Source organism: Chelonia mydas, chromosome 2, assembly GCF_015237465.2.
Source record: "Chelonia mydas isolate rCheMyd1 chromosome 2, rCheMyd1.pri.v2, whole genome shotgun sequence".
Taxonomy (NCBI): Eukaryota; Metazoa; Chordata; order Testudines; family Cheloniidae; genus Chelonia; species Chelonia mydas.
Genome location: NC_057850.1, coordinates 130,297,374 through 130,320,757, shown reverse-complemented (window position 1 = coordinate 130,320,757; position 23,384 = coordinate 130,297,374). Strand labels below are relative to the sequence as shown.

At 40.4% G+C, this 23,384-nt stretch overlaps 1 long non-coding RNA gene across 1 annotated transcript in view; it reads left to right on the top strand.

Moving 5' to 3' along the window:
• Positions 1–205: 205 nt before the first annotated feature.
• LOC122464577 overlaps positions 206–23,384 on the top strand; it is a 42,246-nt gene continuing 19,067 nt past the window's right edge. The window contains exons 1-2 of the long non-coding RNA XR_006288752.1: positions 206–339; positions 16,420–16,608. This is a non-coding gene — a long non-coding RNA (uncharacterized LOC122464577). The remainder of the gene's footprint in view (positions 340–16,419; positions 16,609–23,384) is intronic.

Sequence of the window (23,384 nt, the reverse complement as noted above, 5' to 3'; positions counted from 1 at the left end):
GTATGGGGTTGTGGTGGGGCGGTGCCCCACCCCCTGAGAAAAAGGGCTGAACCAGGCCTGACAGGCTGCACAGACCAGCAGCCAATCAGAGAAGGCCTGGGGAGAGCCAATCAGAGCAGGGAAAGAGGCAGCCAATCAGGGTCGGGCTAGGTCCTATATAAAGGCTGCCTAGCAGAGGAGAAGGCAGTCACCTGCTGAGTAGTGAGGGAGAAGAACTGGTTCCTGAGCTAAGGAGTAGCACCTTGGACAGAGCAGTGCTGGGCAGGCTTTGGGAAGCAGAGCAGGACTTTGGCCCAGATACCTGCCAGGCTGTGGCCCTTGCTAAGAGGGGTTGAGAAGGTATGTACTGCCAAGGGTGAAGTGGCCCAGAAAAATAGGCAGGCGAAAGGGGAGAGAAGGAGGACATGTCAAGTTTCCTTCCCCACTCTGAGCTCTAGGGTACAGATGCGGGGACCTGCATGAAAGACCCTTTAAACTTATTCTTACTAGCTTAGGTTAAAAACTTCCCCCAGGTACAAACTTTGTCTTGTCCTTGAACCCTATGCTGCCACCACCAAGCGTGTTAAACAAAGAACAGGGAAAGAGCCCACTTGGAGACATCTTTTCCTCAAATCCCCCCCCCCCCCCCAAGCCCTACACCCCCTTTCCTGGGGAAGGCTTGATAAAAATCCTCACCAATTTGTACAGGTGAACACAGACCCAAACACTTGGATCTTAAGTACAATGAAAAATCAATCGGGTTCTTAAAAGAAGAATTTTAATTAAAGAAAAGATAAAAGAATCACCTCTGTAAAATCAGGATGGTAAATACCTTACAGGGTAATCAGAGTCAAAACATAGAGAATCCCTCTAGGTAAAACCTTAAGTTACAAAAAGACACAAACAGGAATATACATTCCATTCAGCACAGCTTATTTTACCAGCCATTAAACAAAAGGAAATCTAACGCATTTCTTGTGAGATTACTTACTAATTTAACAGAGTTTCTGAGGCTGCATTCCTGATCTGTTCCCAGCAAAAGCATCACACAGACAGACCCTTTGTTCCCCACCTCCAGCTTTGAAAGTATCTTGTCTCCTCATTGGTCATTTTGGTCAGGTGCCAGCGAGGTTACCTTAGCTTCTTAACCCTTTACAGGTGAAAGGATTTTGCCTCTGGTCAGGAGGGATTTTATAGCACTGTATACAGAAAGGTGGTTACCCTTCCCTTTATTTTTATGACAGGGTAGAAGGAGGCTGTTGCTAGAGGGTCCCTGGGTCAGGAACCAGAGTAGCAGGTGGGCCTCAGTCCTTCCCGCCCCCCGCACTGTCCCTGGCCATTGAGGAGAGAGGCCAAGACAGACTGCAACCTGCCCCTGAGACAAGGGGCTAGACTCTAGGGTCGTGGTTGGCCACTGAGGCTGGGACAAATGGAAGAACTGCTGTTAACAATGCCCCGCCCCAGAAGAGGGTAAGACCAGAGTGGTGGGTACTGCCGGAGGACAGTGTCCTGAAGTGGATGCAGAGTGTCCTGCAGAGGACGCCACAGAGCAGGGAGCAATGCGGGACCCAGGACAGAGGGGTGGAGGCACTGGGTAAGCTACCATATGTCGAGGACACCCTACAGCAGTCGAGCTAATTCCCAGAGCAACCAGCGGGAGGCATCAGCGGTGGTGAGTCTTGACCCCATCACACAGGTGCAGTGTCATACTAATATTTATGTTTGAGTTGGGCAAATGGAATTAGGCCCCAATTCTCAACAGGCATAATGTTCTCCTCCACACCAGACAATGGGATATGTGAATGCAAATTACAATAATCCATATGGAACCGAAGAGAGGTTGCATCCCTGTGCCCTTGAGACCTCTTAGTTTGAATTCCCATAATCCCAGACTTGAAAACCCATCAGACCCAAACTATCAAAAATAGATGCCTAATTTGGGCATACAAAATAAGTATGTGTGGGTATACAGAGATAATGCCTTCATACATAGAATGTATATGCAAAATGAATAATTGTCCATGAAAATGGGTGCTGATGTGTAATTATCCACTTTGTACATGCAGCTATACATTTTGCATATATGACTGCCTATTCATTCTTACTCATGTATTTTGTGCATGCAGCTTTCATCCCATCTATCCCACCAGCAAGCAAGCCAGGGTGAGAAAAAATAGCCTGGAATTGGGATTTTCTTAGTCAAGCCCTTCCTCAGAGGCTTTTGCTGTGAAAAGAACTGTTAAAAATGGACTCATAGGATGGGGCAGGAATTAAAGACATTTGATCTGAAGTTAAATTGTATTTTTCCTATCATTCTCACCACAGGTCAGCACAGAGGCACTGAGATTAAACACAGACTCAAAGAAAAATCAAAAAATCATTTTAATAGCATCTGGCCTTTGAAATACAATATTCTCTTTTAAAATAAAATAGCTAGCGAAGTAAAAAGTTCAGTATCCTGCAAGTGTCTGTCTGTTTTTGACCGGGCCTAAACTACTTTTCCTCAAACTATATTTAGTTTCCGTGTCACTGTGCTGTCTCAGCCAAATCTCTCTTCCTTTAATAAATCTTCCACCTATTGCAATTGTATTTTATCTCTATCTGATACCTATGTCAGGATAAAAGATGCATCAGAGAACTAATTCCTATCTTTTATAAAGATCCTTTTTCTGTTAGAAAAAGTAGCAACTAACCAGCTGAAATGTAGAGAGGAAGCAGCCGGGGTTCTAAAACAAAGTATGGGGAAGCTGTGTTTCACCAAAATGTTATGATTTCTGTAAAAAGTTAAGAATGTAGTAAATCTTACACACTTGGTAGATATAGTACCCTTGCACTGAGATAAGATACATTTTTTGTCAGCCTTACACCTGTAAGAGCATTTGAGTTGTCTGGAGGAAGTCTTCTTCCCACAAACATTATTTCCCACAGCACCAAGTATCCAAGCCAAACTTTTTTTGTTTCTTTGATTCCCACCTTTCAGCTCAGCTGCGATGATGGGGGCCAAATGAGATCTTTCTTTCACTTGTACCAGCTTAATAGTTCATCTTTAAACCTTTTTTGTTCTGTCATTCTTCACAATGTCTGTCCAACACATCCTTAATCGTCTTCTATTTCTAGTTCCTTGCACTTTGGTGTATATTGCCATGTATGGTAAACTTTCTGGCTCCATTCTTGACAGATGTCCAAACCATTGCAGTCATCTTTCTTGAATCTTCTGTAGCAGCATTTATTTCTTGTCCTATCTTATCACTTCATTATTTTTAATTTCTCCAGTCCTCAAACTCTCAGTATTCCCATCAACCAGTCCATTTCTGCAGTCAAAATCTTATGTTTGTCAGCTTTCCTTAGACTTCAACATTTGTGACCATACCACAGTATCGGCATGACAATTGTCTCATATACACTGATTTTCACTTTTATCTAAATGTTTTTAGCCTTCCACATCTTGGAGAGTTTTCTGAATGCAGTATTGGTAAGTCCAGGTCATCTTTTTACATCTTCACAATTCCCACTCTTCAAGGAGAACGCCAATGGATGGAGAGTCCAAGCAGCAAACGTTTCATTTTCTGATCACAGTTAACAAATAGAAAGAATTAAAGATAACTAGTTCTGTCTGAAATTGTTTTGAACAATGCCAGCTCTCCTAATCAGTCACTATAGATGCATAAATATATTTAAAGCACAGCAAAGATTTGATTTGTGGAAAAACATTGGTTGCACATCATGACACAAAACTAGGGTTGCCAGCTTGCTACTTGCACAAAATTTAACACCCCTGCCCTGCCCTGCTCTTCCTCTGTGGCCCCGTCACCACGCTCACTCCATCCTCCCTCTGTCACTCACTCTCCCCACCCTCACTTGCTCATTTTCACCGAGCTGGGGCAGGGAGTTGGGGTGCAGGATGGGCTGATGGTTCCAGCTGGGGATGTGGGCTCTGGGTGGGGCCAGGGATGAGGGGTTTTGTGTGGAGGAGGGGCCTCTGGGGTAGGGGGTGGAGCTGAGGGGTTCAGAGTATGGGAAGGGGCTCTGGGCTGAGACAGGGGTTTGGGGTGTAGGAGGGAGTATGGGCTCTGGGCAGGGGTTTGTGGGTTCTGGGGTGGGGCCAGAAATGATGGGCTTGGAGTGTGGGAGGGAGCTCTGGGCTGGGGCAGGGGAGTGAGGGCTCCAGCTGGGGGTGTGGGCTCTGGTGTGGAGCCAGGGATGAGGGGTTTGGGGTGTAGGAGGGTGCTCCATGCTGGGACTGAGGGATTTGGAAGGCAGGAGGGGGATCAGGGCTGGGGCATGGGGTTGGAGTATGGGGGGGCAGGGGTTCAAGCTCCCAGCAGCACTTATCAAGCAGCTCCCAGAAACAGCGGCATGTCCCCCCTGTGGTTCCTACATAGAACCGTGGCTAGGCAGCTCTGTGCCCTGCCCCATCTGCAGGCTCCACCTCTGGGCCCTGACCCATCCAAAGGCACTGCCCCTACAGCTCCCATTGGCCACGGTTCCTGGCCAATGGGAGGTGCAGAGCCGGCGCTTGGGGCGTAGGAGCCAAAGTGCTTACTCTACAAACTGGCATGAGCAGTTGCACACAAGTGAGCTACTAGGTGTGCTCGTTATGGTGAGCAATCAGGAAAAATCAATTTTTGAAATGCAGGGGTGGGATTAACATAAGGGATGGTGGCTTCTGGTCTCCATAACCTCTGGGCAGTGGAGTATAAAATTGTGACCAAAATGAACACTTGTCACAGGGAATCGGGTATTGTGGGACAGCTGCTGGAGGACTGTTAGGATTGACACAGGTCATTCGTTGTCTAATCTCACATTGTCTGTACGTCAACCACAGCTTTACTCTGTTCGGGGAGGTGGTTTTACTGCCTCAATGTAACTGGGACACTTATGTCAGCTGGAGACTAATCTGAGTGTAGACATGCATATATAGTCACAAGGTGACTTACTTAGATTAGGAGGATGGTGTGTTGACCTGTCCCTTCAAATTTTTGAGTGCTCTCCCCATCCCCTGTGAAAAGCGTTCATTTTGTGTTCATGTCAGTTTTGCAGCATGAACAATAAAATTTTCCACAGTAGCTAACTGAAGTTATATGAGCTCCTCTCTGTCTGTATCTCCTTCTCTACTGGGTACTGATGTAAGAGATGGAAACCCTGGAGTTTTCATTCTCTTAAATGTTGTTACTGCTTGCTTCACTTCTACATGTCCCCATAGCACTTCTTTTTTTTTTCTTGGTGGCACCCTATGTCCTTATGGACATAGTGTCCATAGGACATAATGTCCTATGAAGTGCTAAGCACCAGAGTTCAGGGTGCAGAAAACCAATTTTACTAGTTTTGCGTTAAAGATCAGGCACTCCCTCTTCTAATACAAATCCTGGAGTGTGATACATGTTGTTCATAATGAACCAGTGAAGCTACAGGGACCCTGGTTCATTAGGGCCTCGCTACGTAGCCTAGACTTAGGGCAAGTCTCCAGGTATTAATTCTAGGGAAGGATAGTGGATATTATTTTGGTTCCGATGTTCTTCCTTGCACTGTAGAGAAACTGGAAAATAAATATATATATTTTCTGATTAATTTTCAACTAAAAAATTCTCTGTTGAAACTTAAGGAGGAAAAAAAAATCATGCTTGGATGAAAACTTTTGGTTTACGAGTGTTTTCCAAGGAAAAACTCTTTAAGAAAAGCAAATACTTCCCATGGCTTTTTAAAAATTGAAAACCCATCCATCAAGTTTTTTGACAGACAATTTTTGACCAGCTTTAATGACCAGGGTCATCAGCCGGCATTTTATGAGAGTGGTTTAATGTGTTTTCCCACCAAGTTAATATTAACAATTGGAGGTTCTATCCTGGGTATCTGAGTCAAAAACTTAACTGAAACCTATGAAATAGGGTTTTTTCCCTTTCCCTCCCTGCCGCCCTCCCCCAACTACATATTGGTTAATGAGAACCTGTAGGGCAGGGATCAGCAACCTTTCAGAAATGGTGTGCCGAATCTTCCTTTATTCACACTAATTTAAGATTTTGCATGCCAGGAATACATTTTAACATCTTTAGAAAGTCTTTCTATAGGTCCATAATATATAACTAAACTATATTATTGTATGTAAAGTAAACAAAGTTTTTAAAATCTTTAAAGAAATGGAGTACTTGTGGCACCTTAGAGACTAACCAATTTATTTGAGCATAAATGTTTAAGAAGCTTCATTTAAAATTAAATTAAAATGCAGAGCCACCCGGGCAGTGTGAGTGCCACTGAATCAGCTCGTGCACCGCCTTTGTCACGCGTGCCATAGGTTGCCTAGCCCGCTGTAGGGTAAAGATGGGTTCAGTGCCACATATCTGAGGGAGGAATCCAGTCTGGTTTTTCTGGATTATATTGTGGCTGGTCACAATCCTGTATTCTTGTATTGAAGATGCTACATAATAGTTTACCGATATTGTTGCTAACACAGGTAGTTCTGTAGTTTTGGGTAGAGGGCATCTCCGCTTTTGTATATTGAGGTAATTAGTCCATTTGACCATGTCTCATGGAACTATTCAGATTTGAGGGTAAGGTTATATAGTTCTAGAAGACTATTCTGGATATGTTCACTGCTATGCTTCAGCATCTTCTTTGATATATTGTTCAGGTCATATGATTTCCTAGTAAGTGGTGATTTCCCTTTGAGTTCTTGCAGTGCATCTGCTGTGTCAGACATTTTCTACATATCACATTTGTGAGTGAGGTCTCACTGGAGAAAATATTCCTTTCCTTCCCCATTGTTCTGTGATCACACATTCTTTTGATTTTTGTCTTCACCTATCTCATATTTTGATACCAGATGAAGAGGGAATCAGCAATGGGAGATCAAATGATTGTTGAAGCAGAAAGTAGAGCTAGAAAGTCAACAAAACAATGGAATAGTGATGGGATGAACATAGGAATAGGTATAATATTTCATGGGTTCGACAATCTTAAATACAACCTTTTAGCCTTCTAGCTTTGTTTTCAGAAGCTTTCAAAATAGAAATGTTCTTTAATACAAAAAGACCACTTCAAGTTTTGAGTGAGTTCAGTTAATTCTGAATGTTTCTATTGTAAGTCAGTATAACATTGACTTGATTTCACCTTAAGTCATAAATGTATTTCTACTATTTCCTTTCACAGTACATTCAAATTCATTTATGTATGAACTTTAAAAAGATTAAGTGTCTTCATTTTAAGAAAAAAACCCCTTAATGCATATAGAAAAGAAGGAACTCGCAAAGAAAGACAGTGAGTCATCATGAAGCAATGATTCATAGTTCATAATATTCACTTGACAATCAAAATTGGCTTTTTTGTTTGATAAGACTGCTATATAGAGACAAACAAGGCATGTGTAATTAAACAGGTAAGATAAACTGCTTTATTCAACTGCCTGGAATTTCAAAGAACCAAATGCACACAAAGGAGCAAACTACTTTTAATCCACACCAGTCTGTCTGGAAGAAAAATCCAAATAAGAAATACACTGAACCAAGAAGGAGGGATTATTTGTCAGTATACATCTGACAAATAGTTTGACAGCCAACCAAAAAAATGTAAGATAGTTAAGAGCAGGAATAGACAGTGAGTTTACAACACTGTAATTAGAAGATTATAGCTGAATACAAACCTGAGCATTTGAAAAGCCAAGAAATCTGAGTCAAGATTAAACAGAAGTTGTGAAGGACCAAAACAGAGATGAACCACTTCAAAGATGGGAATGGATGGTTTTAAAAGTTGGCCTCTTATAGATGTACTGCTTTCTGTAGGTTTGGTGTTCATCCAAAACCAGACAGAGTCCTGTTTTCCAGCTGCAGAATCTACTTAGATCTTTCAGGAATCACTGCTGATACAGAGATGTCCAAATTGAATCCTCTTGAGCCAACAGGATTTGACACACTCCAGGCTGAGTGAGGATTCATTCCTAGAAAATGGCAAGCAATATTTGTGCCACTGGCCTGTCCCCCAAGGCTTCACAATGTGACTGCTCACTGTAAAAAGCATTACACCCAGTAATGCCAGTTGTTCCAGGCCCTTAAATGCCCTATTAGCTAAAATAGTTAGTTCTTTCTAGTGTACTATCTGCACAATACTGTTTGAAATAAGCATATTTGCTATAAAAATTATAGGGTGAAGTATTTGCCATAAAAACAGGCAACATATATCTACCTCTGTCTAAATATTTACATGGCCCCTTCCCCATGGTATCAGAATACCTCAAAAACATTCAGACCTTTATCTCCACAACAGTTCTGAATATGGAAGTATTATTAACCCTGACAGATGTAGGCTGGAGCCAGGGAGAGATTAGTCTGCAGTAGAGCCAGGAACTCAACCCACATTGCCTTACCCACAAGAGCATCCTTCTTTCACAAAGATCCAAATATATGTGGATTATAACAAATGCATGTTTGTTGTTCTTTATAAGGCTCAATCTTCTACCTATACAAATATCACAAGATCTCTAGTATTAATGCTCAATTTTCTGCTTTACTGGTTCATATGTTTCTCTGCCTCTCCATAATTGTGGCTTAAATGACCCTTTCATTTATCTAAATTTACCTGTTAATCAGGGAATCTGCCCATACAATTCAGTTTTCACTAGAAAATTGTAAATGGGTAGCTAAACAGTCATCCACATATATTCATTTTTTTAACATACCATAATACATGTGTTCAAAAATCCTTAAATGATATGCTGATCTTATTCTTTTATCCATTTCTGTGATCGTGCTCATTTTTCAATTTTTAGGCAAAAACATGATGCTCAAAAGTAAGGAACTAATATCTAATACTTCAGCCTAAAGTAAAGGGCATGTATTCAATTTTCCTTTTCTTGCACTAAACATCAGTATATGCGAGAGGAGAATATAAAAGAGAAACTTAATGTTCAGAGATAATTATCTTTTGGTCTGACTCTCTTCAGTGAGAGACACAGAAGGGTCTATACTGGTTTGGGGGTTATCTACTCTGCAGCTATCCGTTCATGTAGGAAACCAGATTCAAGTTGGTCAAGTCGCCCATGTGAAATGAAGGCATTATATCGCGAAGAGTATGCTCTGGATACTAATGGTAAGTGATACAGAGTACTGAAATGCAGGATTTGGATCAGTTATGGACCACTTACTATCCAAATATGAAAGTTTTCTAAGGCCTCCTCTGGGTATCCATATAAAATGATATTAAAACAAATGTTAAATTCTAGGAGCCAACTGGCATGCGGCTACCTGCTTCAGTTACTACACTGGACTGAAAGAAGTTCTTTGACTCATGTAGGTTTAATCTTGCCAGGTGCAGAGCACTCTGGACCTAATCCTGAAAAGCATTTAAGCATGTGATTAACTCTAAACTTTGTAATGGGTGCTTTGTGGGGTTAGGGCCAGAGGGCTCAGTGTCCTGCTGTTTTGAGTTCATTGTTTCCCATCAGATGTTAATGGCTTTTCAGGACTTCAAATAAATTTGTGCTCAGTTAGGAATATTGTTGATCTTTTTTCCTTCTTTCCCTCCACCCCTCAATCTAATACTATGAAATGGGCACAAAGTATCCAAATGTTCTCTTCCTTTTCTTGTTTACAACAGCTACCTTGTTTTGTATTCTATTTGCTGAGAGCCCTGTGAAGGGGAAAAGACTTCTCTTACAGTTTTTTAAATTATTATTATTTTTATTTCAAGCTTCTCAGATGAACTGAAAATGTAAAGCTCCCCAGATTAATTGTATCTGATATTAAACAATTAACAGAAACCAACCATTTGCATTTTAATAACATTGTAACCACCTGGTAAATGAATCCATTAATCTTGATTAGCTTGGTATCAGACACTGGCATGTGGAGTTCATTGATGTGTGTACTATTAAAGGAGATTTTTAAGTCATGTTTGGCATAATTTTCTCCAGAAAGAGACTACAAAGACTAAGCCAGGCTTGACTAATATGTTGTAAAATACTGATCTAAAGTAACAGTTAAAAACTCTGGTTTCAGAATAGCAGCCGTGTTAGTCTGTCTTTGCAAAAAGAAAAGGAGGACTTGTGGCATCTTAGACTAACCAATTTATTTGAGCATAAGCTTTCGTGAGCTACAGCTCACTTCATCGGATGCATCTGCTAAAGTGAGCTGTAGCTCACAAAAGCTTATGCTCAAATAAATTGGTTAGTCTCTAAGGTGCCACAAGTCCTCCTGTTCTTTTTTTAGTTAAAAACTGTTTAACATTGAGATTATGATGCAAAACAACAAATGCTCAGGTATTCAAAGTGAAGCCTGACACTGTCATACCTACATTTAAAATGCAGCTCTTAAAGAAAGCACGGCTATATAAATTAAAGAAGCATATCAATATAAGCTTTGAACATCTTGGTGTTACACCAGGGCTGAATCCAGCTAAAAATAGCTGCTGCTTGACTAGCTGGGGAAGGTCATGGAATTAGCTCTTGGCTCCTCTGAGCAGCACAAAGGTCAGCCTGCTAGGGATCTCCCACACAAAATAAATCAAATAGCTTCAAAGCTGAACAGTTTAGAGCTCTCTGGGGAGAGGAGATGTGGAGAGCTCCTGTAGATTCTTTTTATTGTCCTATAAGTCTCTGCTGGATTCTCATTCTGTTTTAGATACCCCGCTTGGGATTGCACAACAGAGATCTCATTTGGCTGAAATCTCCTTTGATGTCACAGGTGGATGATCTAAGCAGGTCATTCTCTGATGCTTAGTTTGTTTTTTTTTAACATGTGATCATGAGGTCTCATGCCTTTCATTGTAATTTTGCTCAGCATCTCTAGATCACTTGTTTACTTCCTTTTGAAGGGAAGTGGAGTATTACAGTAGTGTCAGAAAAAGCATGACATCTTTAGTATTCTACCATAGCTGATGCCTCCATTTCTGTGATCAGTAGCGCAATTTAAGACCCAGTCTTGCCTTCTTTCTCATCACCAGTACTAAGGGACAAATCAGGAAATGCACAATAGCTGTGCACCTTCTAATACCTTTTCCCTGGCTCACTGAAGTAGAGTCAGCCTCAAAAAGCCTGCCTTCATCTAGAGAATTTCTAGCTTCAGTCTGTGGACTATATTGTGCCTATTATGTGCTGGGTGAACCCTTGTTATGGATTGAGTTAAAGCCCTGTTGCAATTGATAGGTGTGAACTCACCCTTCAATTAATATGACTGTCAGCATAACCCCCACCCCCACCTAAGACAAAAGGGATGTGTTTGTGTGTGCGTGCACACCCAGGAAGGCACTTTTGGCTGAGTATTGTTTTGGGCAGAGGGGTGTGTGGAGAGAGAGAGCACCAAAGCCAAGCAGGAGCCTGTGAACACTGTGACCCTGGAAAAATCTAGAGGGTGGTTTTGTATGTGGTGTTGGCCAATGAGGCTTGGGGGGCTGTACACTAAAACTGCTCCTTTCATTCTTGGTTCCTTGTGTGTTTAGAGACCAAGGACTTTCTGCAGTCCTTGTAAATAAACAAGGTTGCATCAAAAAATATCAGACTCTACCAATCTCTACTTCCAATTGGAACATCCCCCAGGGCCCCAAACTTTGAGCCTTTTGGGTTGAAAAGGGACAACACTGTTAAGACAAAGCCCATAATAAGGGGTTGTGCAGAGTTGTATTGCTTCAGGGAGTACACTAGGAGGACAACTTCTGCTTTGGGAAGCAGCCCTTTGATGCTTTTTATTGGGAGGAGGGAGCATATTTGCTGCTTATGCTGGTTTTTGGGGTGAAGTTCGCTCCCCTTGTGCTGCTGAATCATTGCTTTGCCTCTTCCCTAACTCTTCCTGCTCCCCTTTGGGGTGCTGTGTGCCCTCAGAGTATGGATGGAGAGGTCCTTGCACTCCACCAAGTACGGGGACTGAAGTATGGCCTGACCCTTATGCAATATGCACTAGGGCCTGGTCTACACTAGACAGCTTGGTTGACTCAGATATGTTGCTCATGGGTGTGAAGAATCTATGTCCCAGAACAATATAGTTAAGCTGATGTACCCATGATGTAGAAAACTTTCGGTCAACCTAGCTTCTGCTTCTTTTGGAAGTGGATTACATACGCTGACGGGAAAAGCCTGCTCTTGGAGTAAGTAGCATCTACAATGAAGTGCTGCAGCTGTGCCACTGTAGCGTTTTAAGTGTAGACAAGTCCTAGGAGGGATAAAGCTACTTGAGTCCCTTTTCCCCTTCTTCCTCCACCCCACTACACACCCATGTAAAAACCAGGAAGCATCTGGTCCATAGGTATTTGCTGTATCTGCTTCAGAATCATCTACTGAAATGGACATACTGATTTCGTTTAAGTATATGGCAAGATTTTCAACTCCATTAACTGCATTCAGTATTTGTATTCAGAACAGAGCCATACAAGTACTATGTGTGATGCTGCTCTTACACAAATCACGGATTTTTTTTTTATACAACGGGATTTTTCTCCAAAAGCATATGGCATTCCAACCGCTATTGTTTATGTGACCTCAATGATTAGGAACAGCAGATGAATCTGTAGCAAGAAAAATAACCAACAGGACAGGCCAAGAAGTCGAAAGATAAACTAGGAGGTGTCAGTTCTCTTAAGATTTCTTGAGATATCCTATGCGTTGCTTTTCTTTTCCCAGCCTCACTCTTGTGACCCCTCAGCATACTAATTTACACCATTCACACCAATGGAGACTGACTGTAATTTAAATCACCATTTGTTACCGCTGCATCTGGCTCATCAAATGTCTGTATACAATTGCACATTATTTACACATTCATAGGCTCAGTTGTGTGGGCCATTTGGCCAACTATGCATCAAATGCACCATTTGTACTTGTAAATGTGGGGTTTGTACCCACAAATGCCCATTGTATCTGTCAAGGTTCCTCCCCAACTCTGAACTCTAGGCTACAGATGTGGGGACCTGCATGAAAACCTCCTAACCTTACTTTTACCAGTTTAGGTTAAAACTTCCCCAAGGTACAAATTAACTTTATCTTTTGTCCTTGGAATAACCACTGCCACCACCAAACTCTAACTGGGTTTACTGGGAAATGTAGTTTGGACACGTCTTTCCCCCCAGAATCCTCCCAACCCTTGCACCCCACTTCCTGGGAAAGGTTTGGTAAAAATCCTCACCAATTTGCATAGGTGACCACAGACCCAAACCCTTGGATCTGAGAACAATGAAAAAGCATTCAGTTTTCTTACAAGAAGACTTTTAATAGAAATAGAAGTAAATAGGAGTAAAGGAATCACCCCTGTAAAATCAGGATGGTAGGTACCTTACAGGGTAATTAGATTCAAAACATAGAGAATCCCTCTAGACAAAACCTTAAGTTACAAAAAAGACACACAGACAGAAATAGTCATTCTATTCAGCACAGTTCTTTTCTCAGCCATTTAAAGAAATCATAATCTAACGCATACCTAGCTAGATTACTTACTAAGTTCTAAGACTCCATTCCTGTTCTATCCCCGGCAAAAAGCAGCGTACAGACAGACACAGACCCTTTGTTTCTCTCCCTCCTCCCAGCTTTTGAAAGTATCTTGTCTCCTCATTGGTCATTTTGGTCAGGTGCCAGAGAGGTTACCTTTAGCTTCTTAACCCTTTACAGGTGAGAGGATTTTTCCTCTGGCCAGGAGGGATTTTAAAGGGGTTTACCATTCCCTTTATATTTATGACAGATGGATAATCAAAAATTGGAATAATCAGGAGAACTGGCAAAAAGCTTTCTATCCCTTATTTTAAGATGTGGGGCAGGGGCTTGGACAGTCAGCCCTGCAGGGCTAGAACGGTGAGCCCCAGCTGACCACCTGAGCCCTGCCATTATCAGCTCTGGGCAGCTGGTGGTTCAGTTAATACAGTTAGCTGGATAATGGAGGCTCAGATAAATGTGTGTGTGTGTGGGGGGGAACAATAAAAATTGTATTCAACTGATACCCATATATGCGTAAGAAAACTAAAGTTGAGCATTTCATTTTAATTGTGGGAAAATGTGGATTTTTATGTTTTGTTGTTTTAATCAGAATTGTGTTTTTTATCGTGGGAAAACTAGGATCCCTACCTATGTGTACATAAAGAGAAAGAAGGTATAGTGCATATAATGTGCTGCAGTTCCACCATGCTATTATTGAATCTGTTGCCTTGTCATTGCTCTAAAACCAAAACACACACTCCTTTTTCCCTATCCATGTTTTCTACTTCTGTTTAGTATTATCCCAAATGTAGCCTTATCTGGATAATTTTCTACCTAACTGGTAAGTTGTTTAGTTTTGAATTTTCTTTTTTTTTAGCAGCACTTTTGTATTTTCACACCATAGAAAAAGGCATTTGTTTTGTTCAAAACAGTGACATGCATTGTGGAGTACATAATCCCAAATACCATGCTGCACAGGATTGGGGACTGGGATGAATTCTGGCATACAGTCTAACTTGAGAAATTAGATGCATCAGAAAAGCCAATTTCCCTGAAGTTCTGAAACGCTGAAAGAAAATGTGAAGCTATTTCATGTTGTATATTCCCATCTAATCTTCTCCTTGTCATTCATATTTTCTTTCTTGAAGAAATGAGTGTCGTAACTGCATCAGTGTAATTTAACATTGGCTGCCATTCAAGTTTTTGTAATTCAGTAGACAAGTATAATTCAGTTTGAAGACAAAGTAAGAACTAAAGCTATTTCCCTGTTATTAAGCATTAGCAGCATGTAATGTACACACACACACTAGCATAGGCAACTGCAGTTGAATCTTTTTCCAAAGCAAATATAATGCTTGGCTGTATGCAACCTGACACGAAATCTGCAGTGAAATTAAAAACTCTTATGAAATCTGATCATTTCAGATTTCACAGAGCTTCTACAGAAATGCAGTGCTTTGAGTGGAATTTTTCTGTCCACGTGAAAATTTCATATCAACTGAATGCAAACCCTTCTTCCGTAACTTTTTTTCAGAGCATTTCTGAATGTATTGAGCTGTGTTGATTAAGACAGGTTATGTAGTACTGATTGTGATCCTCTGATTTGTTAAATTTAACCAGCACCTTTGAGGTCAGCAGGAGTAATTTTGACACTCTTACAGGGAGTTAGTGCTACATTGCTTTCTGTTAGCTCCAATGGCTACATTGTCATAGCCACGGTGAAGCTCTAACCGTTTACACCAGCTGGGAATCTGCCTCCATAGTCTATGACCAAACCTTAGAATCATGGAAGCCATTTTTAATGGCTCACCACGTGCTGTGCTGACTTCTCTCCAACCTGCTTCTTCTTCCACCACTACTCCTCCTCACTGCTCCCTCTCCCTTGCAAACATAGGGTATGCAATCATGGGGTGTTGCAGCTTTAGTGTTTATATATCCAATCAACTTTGATCTAGCTTACTTGGGTACTAGAAGTGTGAAGCTGCAGCAGCATATGTGCTTCAGCATTGACTAACCCCACATGTAATGACCCAGCGTTCTGAGCAGGCTCTTACAGCCCATGATGAAGCCCATACTGACCTGGCTTCAGTGTTCCAGTACCTGAGCTAGCTAGATTAACGTTGACTTGGGTACATCTACACAAGCTGCAGGTACATACCATGATTGCAGTATAGACATAACTTCAAAGGCTCCCTTTGTTTAACTCCTTGATTCCAGGATATTTTCAGGGAATGGGGGATGAGGAAATCAGTGTAAGGTTATCATGGGGCTACAAAGGGTCTGACCTTCACAAAGATATTTTTGGTCAGTTGGGAAACACTTGAGTAGATTTTCAGCGTTTTCGTGTGCTCTGAAATTTTCCTTTCTTTTTCAACCAAAGTTGTATTTCTTTGAAACACCTTTGAATCCGGTAAGATGGGATTTTGCTTCTCTGCTGTCTCGTACTGCATGTAAATGAATCTTTCCTCACTGAGAGACAGTTTAATAAACTATGTATGAAGAAAATGTTACAAAGTGGAAATTAATGTACACAATAAGGACATGATTTTGGCAATTAATTTATCTTTATCTATTAATGGTAAATAGGCCCAATGGCCTGTGATGGGATATTAGATGGGGTGGGTTCTGAGTTACACAGGAAAGAATTTTCTGTAGTATCTGGCTGGTGAATCTTGCCCACAAGCTCAGGGTTCAGCTGATCGCCATATTTGGAGTCAGGAAGGAAGTTTCCTCCAGGGCAGATTGGAAGAGGCCCTGAATGTTTTTTTGCCTTCCTCTGTAGCGTGGGGCACGGGTCACTTGCTGGAGGATTCTCTGCACCTTGAAGTCTTTAAACCATGATTTGAGGACTTCAATAGCTCAGACATAGGTGAGAGGTTTATTGCAGGAGTGGGTGGGTGAGATTCTGTGGTCTGCATTGTGCAATGATGATCATAATGGTCCTTTCTGACCTTAATATCTATGAGTCTATGTGAAAAATTAAAACACCTGGGCTTTCTAAGGCACGAAGTTTTAAATAGTTGAATTAAAAAAAGGCTAATTAAATCAAACTTTTTTTTCAGAGACTCTCATTATATAAAAGGCATATATGATGGCATACTATGAAAGTTTTAGTGGCATGAATTTGGGATGGTCACATTACTCATGAGTGGACTCAAAAATTGCACCCTTCCTGGCACATCAGGCCAGTGAAATTATTTTGGTGAGGAAGGAGAAGTTCCATATTTGATGGAGAGAGAAATATCGCTATGGTAAGTTTTTGCTTCTAAAATGGTGGCTGTTTGAAGCTACTTGGAGGTTTTAATATTAAAGTCCTGGGAAGGTGATTAGTGGGCAGAGCACAGGCGAGGCAGTCAAAAGGGCATATTTTGTGTAATTTATCATGGGCATCATTCTGCAATTAATGGTATGCATATCACCTAAACATGTGTTATAACAGGCAATAGGTTCAAGCCAAAGTTTAAGCATGAAAATACACTTCAATGACTTTAGTGTTCATTCAAGACCTTTAACACACTATCACAAAACACACGAGCGATTCAGTATGGAATGGGTCTCGTTCTGCATTCCTCCTCAGGTCAGCAGTCCTGACACTAAGTAAGTGTCTCAAGTGCTTTGTATCCTCCTGGTGAAACAAGAACCCAGAATTGTACTGCTGCCTCAAAAGACTAGAGAAGTGCATTGATATTTAATGACCGGCTGGTTCACCAGCCCACAAAAGTATCTGTGAAAGTTGTTCATCTCCTGACAAACCTAAAAGCTCCCACAGCCTCTGAAATGCTTTCAGGAGCTGAGATCTCAGCAGTTCCAGTGTGTGGGAAAGTGAACATTTCTCTACTTCCTTTTTCCACAGTGGGCCATGTAAAGCCTACTGGGTTAAGCCACTAACACCTTAAACATTTAGCACGAGGACTTTGCTCCACTTGTCCTATATAAGGAAATATTTTTAAACAGCTCTTTGGCCCCCTAGAGTGCCTATTAGGCTTATAAGAGGGGGTTACTTTTAAGTGTTGATGACATACATAAAACAAGCCAGGTTTGAAATGACAAAGTGTATCTCCTCCCAGCCCCTCGTATTCAAATAACTAAAAAGGCATCCCATCTGATTTTGCTCCTCCTATCCATGCCTTTGGGCCAAGACCAAGCATAGCAAATATCAGCCAAAAGGAATTTGTATGAGAAATGTATAAGTAGATGAAAAAGTGGTATTGGAATTGAAGTTGACATTCATCCTTCCTACAGCAGACACTGCCTGCATCTGCTATAGTATATAATCTTCATAGCTGAACTGCACCTGCCACAGAGATGTTACTTTTATTCTGAAGAGTTTAGTGCTAATTTAATTTGAGAGGAAACAATCCCAATGCGATATTGCTAGTTTTGTTCTGACTACCCCGTGTACATATTAGAGAGAGAGCCAAATATAATTATCTCCAGTCACCATTAAAGTGCACATGAGATGGGTTAGCAGCGCAGTTTCACTAGATTGCTTTGCTAACAGGCAAACTAAATAGTACATTAATGACTGTTTAGGTTTGTTGAGGATATTGTATAACAAAGGCTTTTAAATGGCTCTTGACTACCCTGTGCGTGATGATCAGTGAGGTATTACAAAGTGGCTTATTTTACTGTTTGTTCTGATCCTACACACAATCAAGTAGTAAATCCAGCACAGTTCCTGTGTCTCTCTTTTCAATTAGTTAATATCACTGATACTAGAGTATCTTACGCGTTGTACTTAGGCAGACAGATCTCATGCACAAAGGTCAGACATTCTTCACATTTGGCCAGCATGATTCAAAGTCAGCAACAGTAGAAGTTTTCTCATCTGTTTTGATCTGATGCAATGCTCTGCTTAAAAGTAAAAGGGCCAAGTTATGTCAGGGTCCTAATTTTTCTTGCATAAGTCAAATTTGTTTTAAATCAATTCATAAGATACATTACTTTCCTTTTAGCTATTGATAAGCATGGTCTAGTGCAGTGGTGGTAACCTGAGGGCCGCACGCAGCAGTTAGGGTAATCCACTGGTGGGCTGCCAGACAGTTTGTTCACCGTTCCTGGCCAATGGGAGCTGCAGGCGGCTGTGCAAATGTAAACAAACTGTCTGGCGGCCCGCCAGCGGATTACCTTGATGGGCTGCAGGTTGCCCACCACTGGTCTAGTGACGGGGAGACATGTGGTGGTTTCCATGCCTTTTTCTATTGACTCACTGCATTAACTTGGGCAAGGCACTTAGCCCTTTTGTGCGTCAGTTTCCCCATCTCTAAAATAAAGCTGGTCAAAAATGTAGAAAATAATTTGCAAAATTTCAAGAGTATTAATGAGAAATTTTTTTTGAAAATTCCCAAGCTTTCAAAGATAGCTAAAAAACATTTCCCACCCAAAACAATTACATTTTTGGCCAGCTGTAATAACACCTACCTTTGTAAAGTGCATTGTAATCAGTACATGAATGGTGCTCTAGAAATACTTATTTTTTTATTTATTATTTCTCCAGTATGGTGTATATATTTAATTAGAAAAATTATTAAAGTTATCACTTTCTACAAAAATTATACTTCCACGTGGTGAAAACAACTCGTATGCTTTTTTACATAATTTAACCCTTAGAGGTGGTGTCCACATTAGAGAAAAAGGTGTGGTTTTTTTAAAAAAAGTGAACTAATATGCTAATATATTAAAACCCTAGTGTAATCTGAGCAATTTGTATATTAATACATATGATCTGGGTAGGGGTCAGGGTTGACCATACCCAGCTAATACATGTTAAAATACAAATTACTCAGACTACACTAGGGTTTTTACATGTGTCAATTAGTTTTAAAGGCAGACCTTTTTCCTAATAAAGATAAGACAATAGAGTAGGTATAGACCTCTTAATTAATCCCTGCCACCATAATTACCTATACAATTTTTGCATAAAGAAAGGTCTTGACTATTATCCCTACATGTAACAAGTTGTTGGGCATATATACTAGCTCAGTAACTCCTATGCATTGTACAGTTAAATGCCTCAGGAGAACATTGAAAAATGAGCCCTGTGTGTCTGAAGATAAGATTTAAATGTCTGACTCTGCTTTCTACTTTAGTAGTAAATTCAGAGATTATCCTTGGACATTTGTATTGAGAACTAGTGAGAAGAATGTAGAATTTTGAGCAAAATCTGAACCTAAACTCAGACTCTTTGAATTACAATAGTAAATGAAACCATTAAAATAATACACTTTGATATATATCACATTTTATTTCTTAGACATTGTGGGACAGATTCATCCCAGGTGCTGCTCAATTGAAATGGATGGAGTGACATCAGAGAACATTATGGCTCTGGATTGCCTATGTAATACATATAGGAGGATTAATAAATTGAATTAACCTGTGGCATCATGAAGGCTAATATCAGAAGCACTTGTATTTCAATCTGGATGTTATCGGTCTTTTATGATTTCATTGAAATGAGGGCCATTCTTCTGAGCAGTGGTTTTTGGAATTACCCCTCTATTAATGCTTCTGGCTTATACACTTATGGATATTGTACTTTTGCCAGACTGTGGTGCTGCTGAAAATACGTTTGCTTTGGCGGACAGGAACACAGTCAATTTTAAACTAGTTGCATTATTTTGCACAGAGATACCCTTACATGAGTAACCTTATTTAATTCAATGAGACTCATTGTTTGAATAAGTGTTACTAAGCATGAATAAAAGTTGTAGAACTAGGCCTTAAGGAATGTTTGGTATTTTACCCAAAGCATTCATTGATTATATTTTTTTGGGGACAGAAGGGATCGCTATGATCATCTAGTCTGACCTCCTGCACAACACAGGCTATAGAATTTGATCCAGTAATTCCCGCAATGGAGAGAATTATTCTTCTCCATTGTGTGTGAACAGTATTGGGACCAATAACTTGTGTCCCTCCAGCCCTAATTTTATACTGTAATTGTAGTAAATCTTTTCAACTCTATGGACATTTTCCTATAAGTTATCTGATGTACAATATTTAAGAATGCAAAATATCTTCTCTCGCCCCCAGGTGAAATGCCTTATTGTTATGGCTTAAAATATTGGATGTGCCAGGAAGAATGTATTTATACTGCTGTATGTCATATGTGTACTTCTCTAGTCAAAGCTGTGATATGTCAGATGACTTTGAAATATCCACATATAATGCTAGTCAGGGCTTGCATATTCTAGATTTTCCATTTAATGTCAATGATAGAGTGCCAAATAACGTTATTTTGCTTAACCACATGCAATAACTGCTGCTTTAACCAGAAATTAAACTGCTGTCATTAGCGACAAAGTATATAATTACATAATGAGGTTTTAATACTCTTATTCTTCTGTTGTTGATTTCTGTCAATATGCAATAATCTGTTTTTCTAGGTGATTCCCTAGAAGACCAATTAAAATGCTATTTTCACCAGGAGCTCATTCTACATCTTACTCTGTGGGGATTTTATAATAAATTTACTGCCATTCAGTAAATCACTTCTGTTTGATCTCAGCTAGTGACCCCAAATAAATACCCAGTCAACAGCACTATGTGAGTAGCATAAACAGTCACATACAAAAGGAAGAGAGAGAAAACAGTGAATAATTATTAAAATATGAAATTTGTGCTTATTTTTTAAAATGTTGATTATATCAAGTACAATACAGTAACGACTAACTGGGTTCCTCTGGTATAAATCCTGATGAGCTATATAGTAATACTGTACCCTTTTACATTTGGTGGTGTACAGTAACTGGTTAAATTTAAGGGACTGTCCCCAAATAGGTGAGGCATTCCATAGCCATGGGACACTAGCATGGACTGACATGGTGTAATAGTGTTTTATTACATATAGACAATGTAACGAAAGAAGAGGAGGAAAAGTACTGTATTCAGTTGACGTGGCGGGGAATTAGAATAGGGAGAATGTTACTGTGATTTGACTAGAAGGAAACCAGAGAACACCATGATTCTTAGAAAAATTGCCATGTCTCTGTAATGGGGTGGTCTGTGACTGGGAGTGGACAACCAGGGATTGGTTGGTTTAAGTTAAATGGGTTATTGGTATTAGTTTTGTTTTGGTCCAAGAGAAATGGGGAGGTAGTAACCATGCTTCAATGTGTGCTCTGCAGAACTGGTGTTTCCTTTCCTCCTAGCTCAATAGGTTTACCTTGAGGGAGCTGTACTGGTAAAGTTCTCCTGGAGCTGTAGGAGTCTGTAGTGTTTGCTGTTAGTTGGGAGACTCTATATTTTGAGTTTGGTGGAAAGGAAGGATTGGTAAAGTGTACTGAGAAAGGAGCTAAGGCACTATGAAGTCTGCTCCACTCCTTAAAGATTCAGTCAATGTCAGAGTTTAGCTTAGACAGGGGCCTGCTCCTACTTTGGAGAGTGAATAAGCTTAAATTGAATTATGGCCTCTTTAATTCCGAATGAGTGCCCACACAGGGATTTAATGTAGTTTAACTAATCCACTTAATTCACACCTGTGGTTAATTCAGATTAATTTTCCTCAGTGTCCCTCTGTAGACAAGCCCTTAGTCTACCCTGTGACTGAAGTTAGCCTAGAAGCCTAGCTTAGGTGGAAGTGTGTTCCAGCCTGGATGGACTGAGGCCAACCTGAGAGTCTGGCAGAGGCCAGCACAAGTCTCAAGATTTTATTTAGCCTGGAAAGATTTGCTGTAACTGTTGTGGTTTGTCTTTTCTTTTCTTTAACTGGAAACTATATTTAGAATTTCCTATGGCAATTTTTTTTTAACCTTTGCTATTTCAGTTCCTACAGGAGCAAATATTTTAAAAAATATTTCCCCCCTCCCCTCCATGTATTTTTAATGTTCCTGAATCTCCTTTTGCCTCTTTTCCCTTTTAGGGTACATGACTTTGACCAACAATTCACACACCAAATCATAGAAATCCAGAGCTGAAAGGGACTTTGAGAGGTCATCAAGTCCAGCCCCCAACCCTGAGACAGCTCAGAGTATACCTAGACCATCCTTGACGGGTCTTTGTCAACCTGTTCTTAAAAACTTCCTATGAGATTGCCATAATCTCCCTTGGAAGCCTATTCCAGATCTTAATAACACTTATAGTTAGATTTTTCCTAATATCTAACCTAAATCTCTCTTGCTGCACGTTAAGCCCATTACTTCTTGCCCTACCTTCAGTGGACTTGGAGAATAATTTCTCTCTCGTCTTTAGAACAGCACTTATCATAATTGAACACTTATCAGGTTCCCACTCAGTCTTCTCTTCTCAAAACTAAACATGCCCGGGTTTTTTGTTTTTTTTGTTGGTTTTTTTAAACCCTTCCTCATAGGTCAAGTTTTCTAAACCTTTTATCATTTTTGTTGCTCTTCTCTGCACTCCAATTTGTCCACATCTTTCCTGAAGTGTATCACCCAAACTGGAGACCATAATTTTCCTCTAGTACCTAAATATTATCATAAGTGTCTATTCAAGGACTAATTAAGCCCATACCTGCTTAGATTGGAATCTAATAGAATTAGTTCATATACGATATGGTTGCAGACATGTGCAGGACTTGGGTCTCATCCCATTTCTGTTACAAATATCTGACATGCTGATTCCTGAACGGTTGCAGATAGCTTTGAAATGATTGCAGAACACTGGCCAGATCCTCTGCATATAAAGGCAGGGCAAGGGTACATCAGTTAGAAACCACGTGCAATATGCTACAGGAGTTTGACAGACTTATTTAAATCTTAATGAGAATGAAAACATTTACTTTTAGATTAGTGAATATTTTGATATGAAGTAAGTTGTGTTGAGCATACTCTGTGAATAGTTTTTGATGTTATTTGTAGACAACATTCACGATGTCCTGTTCACTTTCTGCATAACAAGGAGTTAGTTTTGGTCAAAATCCTAATGCTTAGTTTTTGCCAAATAACTTTTAAAACACACGTTTGAGGCTCAATAGTGAGGAACACTAGTCTCTCAGTGCAGTACCTGTGGGATGACCAGCAACTGCTACTTCCATTTTCTGCTTCGTGGCCAGTTCTGGTGGTGTCCC